Here is a 7,398-nt window from a genome sequence, read left to right as displayed (position 1 = left end):
CATGCATTAATCTTTACCAGTATTGCAATTAACTGATAAAACTGTCTACTGGCATAAAAGATTGGTTTACCGGTATTAAGCATTAAATTGGTTAAATTGTTTTTGGTTTGAATTTATTTGACAACTGATTCACCCTCCCCCCTCTCAGTTGTCTCTGGGACCTAACAATTGGTATCAGAGCCTAGTCCTCTTTTTGTAGAAGTTTAACAGCTTGAGGAGATCCAATGTCTACTAACTATTTCAGGAAGGAGAGTCCTAAACTTTATGGAACCAATTATGGGATATGGAAGATCAGAATGGAGACACATCTGAATTTCATTGGAAAGGACATCAGGGATGTTAAAAAGAATGGCTACACTGCTCCTACTCTGAATCAGCCTAATCTACCTAACTTGGCTAAAGATGAGGAAAATGATTGCAAAGCAAGAGAAGCACTTTTGAGCGCATTATCAGATCAATAAATCATGGGATTATCAAATAGATCTGCTTATAAAGCTATTTGGGATCATTTGGAAACAATGAATGAAGGAGATTCCATAGTCAAAATTGCAAAACTTGAAAGCTTCTGGGTCAAGTATGAAAATCTAAAAATGAAAGAAGATGAAAGGATTTCTGCTTTTATGGAAAGAGTTAATGAAATTGTTTTGGGTATTAAATGTTGTGGAGGAACCTTAAGTGAAGATGAAATTGTTTCAAAAAATTTAAGAGGATTGCCACCAGCATACAAAATGAAGGTTACTGCTATAAATGAGTTAAGAACAATGCCTAATACATCAGTAACTAGGGATACATTGATTGGAAAACTTTCAACTTTTGAAATTGAAGAATTTGGTCTTGTTGCTACTATAAAGATTGATTTAGCTTTTAAGGCATCAACATCATCTGCACCATCATTTGACAAGTCTGATTGGAAAGCCTTTTATGCAAGAGAACTTGAGGAAAGCAGGAAAGAAAATGAAGAACTTGAAGAATTTGAAGCACTATTTGCAAGAAATATGCCTAGAGGTCCAGTTGGAAGTAAGTATGAAGGTAAAGCACCCTTTAAATGTTTCAACTGTAATAAGATTGGTCACATGGCTTCTAGATGCCTTGATAGACATGCTAGACTAAGAGAAGAAGCTAGGAGAACATACAAGCCTAACCTTGAATATCAGAGATACAGATTTAAGAAGAACAAAGACAAATCTTGTTATCTTGCTGATGAAGGAGTGACTGATGATTCTAATGAGGATCCGATAGACAATGGATGGGTTTTTATTGCTATAACATAAGATCAACTGGCACCTACTATTCAACCGATAGAACAAGCCTTGGCAACCAGAATTGAAGTTAAGGATGAATGGATCATTGATTCAGGATGCTCACATCATATGACTGGTGATAAAAGCAAATTCTTGAACTTTCAAGAATATAATGGAGGTCTAGTGAGATTTGGAGATGATAAATCTTGTTTGATCAAAGGTAAAGGAACAATATCTCTTGATGGTAAGTATAATACTAACAATGTTTACTATGTTGAAGGTTTAAGGCATAATCTTTTGAGTGTTGGTCAATTAGTTGAGAAAGGATTTCAGTTACAATTCAAGAATGGAAAATACAAAATCATGAATAGAACTGGTTTGGAAATTGCAACCGGTAATCAAACTAGAGGTAACATCTTTCATTTGAATAAAAATGAAAAGACATGCTTGATTGCACATATTGATGAAATTTGGCTATGGCATAAGAGACTCTGTCATGTAAATTTTGATTGCATGGTAAAAATCAGTACTACAAAGGCAGTTAGAGATTTACCTAAGACTATCAAACCTGACAATGCAGTATGTAAGGAATGTCAATTTGGAAAACAATTTAGGGCTACTTTTAAAAGTATTCCAAAAAAATTAAATAATGCTCTTGACTTAATTCATACTGATTTATGTGGTCCAGCTAGAACTAAAAGTTTACAAGGTGATAGATATTTATGCTAATCATTGATGACTACTCTAGAATGTGTTGGGTTACTTTTCTCAGAGAAAAATCAGAAGCACTTGCGAAATTCAAACTGTTCAAAGCAATGGTAGAGAATGAAACCGGAAAGAAAATCAAATGTCTGAGATCAAATCAAGGAGGAGAATTTACATCTAAGGAATTTAATGCATTATGTGAAGTAAATTGAATCAGAAGACAACAATCAGCACCCCGGACACCACAACAGAGTGGAGTTGTAGAGAGAAAAAATAGAACTATCTTGGATACAGCTGGAAGTATGTTGTCAGAAGCAAATTTAACACATGTATATTGGAGAGAGGCAGTAAGCACATCGATCTATACATTCAACAAAGTTCACATCAAAGGAGACATCGGTAAGACCCCTCATGAACTATGGTTTGGTATTACTCCTACCCTTAAATATTTCAGAATATTTGGAAGCAAATGCTATATTAGAAGAGATGAGTATATTGGCAAATTTGATCCTAGAAGTGATGAAGGAATATTTCTTGGTTATTCAACTAAGAGTAAGGCATATAGATATTTTAACAAAAGATTGCAAAAAATTGTTGAAAGTACAGATGTGAAGATTGATGAACAATTCAGAGGAACTTCAAGGTATATATATTCTGAATCAGCAACATAAATACTAACAAATGAACCTACATTGAATCCTCCAGTACAAAATGAAGATCCAGTTACATCGGTATCATCTTTAAACTCCAATGTAACTGAGGAAAAATAGCAAACAAAGACACCCCGGTATGTAAAACTAAATCACTCTGAAGATTAGATAATTGGAAACAAGTATAAAGGAGTTATGACAAGAGGAAGACTGGAAAATGAAGAGGTATGTCTTATTTCTCTAATTGAACCATCATCAGTTAATGAGGCATGTGAAGATAAACACTGGATTAAATCTATGGAAGAATAATTAGAGCAAATTGAGAAGAACAACACTTGGATATTAGTTCCCCAGCCTAAAGACAAAAATGTGATTGGAACAAAATGGGTATTCAGAAACAAACTTAATAAAGATGGTAAGGTAATCATAAATAAAGAAAGACTAGTGTGTAAGGGATACTCTCAGAAAGAAGGAATTGATTATAATGAAAGCTTTGCATCGATAGCTAGAATTGAGGTAGTCAGATTATTCTTAGCTTTTACAGCACACAAGAACTACAAAGTATATCAAATGGATATTAAATGTGCATTTATGAATGGAGATCTTGAAGAAGAAGTTTACATTGAACAACCTAATGGATTTTCTTTGACAGATAACGAAGATATGGTTTGCAAGTTAAGGAAAGCTTTGTATGGGTTGAAACAAGCTCCAAGAGCTTGGTATGCAAGATTGGATAAGTATCTTTTGAAGATTGGATTTTCTAAAGGTAATGCTAACATTAACTTATATTACAAAGTGACTAATGATGACATCTTGGTTATAGAAGTTTTTGTTGATGATATAATCTTTGGAGGAGAAGATGGATTATGTAAAGACTTTTCTATTGAAATGCAACAAGAGTTTGAAATGTCTATGATTGGAGAAATAAAATTCTTTTTAGGATTGCAGATTTCACAGACTGATACAGGTATATTCTTGAGTCAATCCAAAAACTTGAAAGAGTTATTAAAGAAATTTGGGATGGAAAACTCTAAACTGGTAAGCACACCTATGACTACAAATGACAAATTATCACTAAGGGATGAATCTACACCTGTTAATCCGACTAGGTACAAATCTATGATAGGAGGTTTACTGTACTTGACACAAACAAGACCTGATATCATGAATGCAGTATGTATTGTTTCAATATTTCAAAGTAATCCTAGAGAAAATCATGAATCAACAATAAAAAGGATTTTTTGGTACTTGCAAGGCACTACAAATCTTGGATTATGGTATCCTAGAGATGAAAAATTTGAATTATGTGCATACATGGATGCAAATTGGGCAGGAGATGTGGATGATAGAAAAAGTACCACCAGCGGAGCATTTTTTCTTGGAAACAGATTAATTTCTTGGTTGAGTAAGAAACAAAGTTGTACATCTTTACCAACAGCAGAATCAGAATATGTTATAGCAACAACTAACTGTACACAGGTACTATGGCTTAAGAAAATGTTGAAGGATATAAAGGTAAAATACAAGGAACTTATTACTATCTATTGTGATAACACTGCAACAATTGATATATCTAAGAATCTAGTATTACACTCTAAAACCAAACATGTTTCTATCAAACTAAATTTTCTAAGGGAAAATGTTGAAGCAAAAGTAATTAAATTGGTTTATGTGAATACTAAAGAGCAGATTGCAGACATTTTCATTAAACCTCTACCTAAGGAGACTTCTGAATATCTTAGAGACCAGCTTGGGGTCATACCCCCACCGGTAGAAACTTAGATAGTTGATGATAGTCATCAACCGACAGAATTAATAGAGAAATCTTTTACTCCGACTTTGATGAAAAGCTACTTCTTAGGGGGAGTAGTTGGTATAGTGAATTATTTGGTATTTTGTATTTGGAAAATGGTCTTTATATTGCTTTGGCATTTGATGTCAAAGGGGGAGAGATTGGTATGGAAAAACACAAGGAAAACACATGTTACTCCTAGGGGGAGAGATTGTTATTTTGGAGAGACTGATTACTCTCTATCTGTATTTTGATTTCTGTTTATGATCTTTTTTGTGAGATTGTTGGTTTTTGGTATTTGGCATTTCTATTTTGGCACTTTGATGGTTTTTCCATCTTGTGTTGCCATCAATGCCAAAGGGGGAGATTGTTGGTATTTTGGTATTGTTTTGTCATTGATGTCAACACCTACTAACACTTATCAACTCTGGCACTTTGGAGAATCAACAATATTCACCGGCAAGCAAATGACTTATGCACAGTCACCGGTATCTGGTACACCAGAAGGATATAATGTTCATCGGCACTTAAAATAGCATGGAGAACACTTGGTTATGTCGAAGACATTGTTTGGACACTTTGTCTTGAAGATTTGTTCATTGGCATATTCGTATTTGCATATTTGTTGTTACCGGCAAATAGGTCCAGGTTATACACCGGCAGGTTTATCTTTTCCAGATCAACACGACACACTATGGAGATGTTTTATTATTGTTGTAAATACATCAAGACAACATGTTGAATCAGTTATTGCATCGGATATTGTTTTATTTGTAAATTGATTTTATTGTAATATCCTTTAGAGCCGACCTACTAAAATTGGTCTTAGGTTATGATATAAATGTAAGATCTTATTTGTAAGATCATGTGTGGAATGCAAAAAATAATTGTGTGAAGGTATATGCGAGATTAAGCAGAGCTATACACGCAGACATCATTTGAAGGTTGAAGGAGGTTTTTGTGAAGACAATCAGAACTACACCGGTACTGAATCCAGCATAGAAAGATGCTAATTTAAGTAGTACATTCATATTGCATTTAACCATCCAATTGTAGTCGGTGTGACTCCCATTTTGTGTTTTAGCAGTGAGCTCTAGGTGCTTGGCCTTTCTGCATGTGCAGACCCCATTTGTATACACTTACTATCTGTAGTAGTATCATCTGATTGTGGGTAAGGTTTCCCACCATGGTTTTTCCCCTTACAAGGTTTCCACGTACAAATACTGGTGTTATGTGTTTTGGATGACTTTGTCTTTCTATTTCATGCATTAATCTTTATCGGTATTGCAATTAACTGATAAAACTGTCTACCGGCATAAAAGACTGGTTTACCGGTATTAAGCATTAAATTGGTTAAGTTGTTTTTGGTTTGAATTTATTTGACAGCTGATTCACCCCCCCCCCCCTCTCAATTGTCTCCGAGACATGACAGATGGTACTCTCTTCAAGATTCTTTTTCAACTTCTCATGCAAGTCTTGCATTGCCCTTGCAATTTCTTCACCATTAGCACTTCTTGTCTCCATTTACCCAAAATTATTATCTTACACTCCTCTAGGATGCATGTACCATACATGATTTGAAAAGGACCCGTACCTATACTTTTGTTAGGTGACTCATTTTATGCAATATGTTCTAATTGTGCAAGCACCAAATCCCATTGTTTTGGATGCATACTCATCAGGATTCTCAAGATGTTTCCAAGGCTTATATTGACTATTTTAGTTTGACCATTAGTTTAAGGATGGTAAGAAAAAATTAAACTCAAACTACAACCCAACTTCTTCCATTAAGTCTCTCAAATGTGTCCTATAAAGTTAGTGTCTATCAAAGAGAATGCTCCTTGGAAGTACATGTAGTCTAACTATCTCTTTGAAGAACAAATTTGCAATGTTATTAACATCAGTTGTCTTTGTACATGGAAGGAAATGAGACATCTTGGAGAAACTATCACCTACCACAAAGATTGAATCGTGCCCCTTTTGAGTTCTTGGTAGACCAAGTACAAATTCCATACTTACTAAATCCCACAGCTTGTTGGGGTTTGATAATAGTTGATACAAAACCAGCATTTTGGCTACCCCCTTTGGCATGTTAGCACACTTTACACCTCTCTACAAACTTCTTAACATCATTACTCATAGTTTGATAATAATATTGAGCACTTAATTGGGATAGTGTCTTGTTTTTCCCATTTATAGAAGTCCTATAAAAAATAGAGATATTAAACTAGCCTATCGCAAAAACAAGTTTTCTACTATGCTAAACACGGTGAGACCTAATTCAATGCTTATGACATGGGTTAGCTGAATAGATGGTAAGTACTTTTGAAGAAGAGAGATAATGACATCTTGAAAGTGTGATTGATGTGGACAAGCAACTCCTTTTCTTTAAATTTATAGGCTATACACACCAAGTACTAAGCATATTGTCTATAGTGCACAAAATGTTGGTCATTTTAGGAAGGTAGGATCTTACTTTAATGATGGAGATCACTACCGATTTCTAACCATTTAGGGCCAAATTTTAGCTTTCATCATCAAGTTAAATGTAGTTTAAGAAGAACCAATATGGGTGTTCAATAATTATATTTGAGACCCTTAGACACTAGAAATAGTAGGGTGCTAGTGTTTGACACCAATGTAGAGTGGTTGTTGATGTTCCTAATCTAATTTTTACTATGTTTCTAATGGTCATTCTTTTTTTAATCTCACAATAAATTTAGTTATACCTTTCATTTGCAAGTTTTTAAGTTAATGAGAAGTTTAATTGGAGAACATAGCATGATTTAATACTTTCTCTTTCATAGGGGATGACCCCACAATGAAATGGTTAGCTACTAGCCTCCTACATGAGAGGTCTTGGGTTCAAGTCTACTCCTAAAAAATAAATATGTAGCTTTTTCTATTTAAATAAAATGAAAAGAAAGAAGAAAAAAGTAAGAAATAAACCGAATACACATGGATAAAATCGAACAATGTACTAAATGAATAGTTAAATGTATATATATTA

The sequence above is a fragment of the Cryptomeria japonica genome, chromosome 7 (genome assembly GCF_030272615.1).
Source record: "Cryptomeria japonica chromosome 7, Sugi_1.0, whole genome shotgun sequence".
Classification (NCBI taxonomy): Eukaryota; Viridiplantae; Streptophyta; class Pinopsida; order Cupressales; family Cupressaceae; genus Cryptomeria; species Cryptomeria japonica.
The sequence above is the reverse complement of the archived record's forward strand: the minus strand, read 5'-3'. Positions refer to the sequence as shown.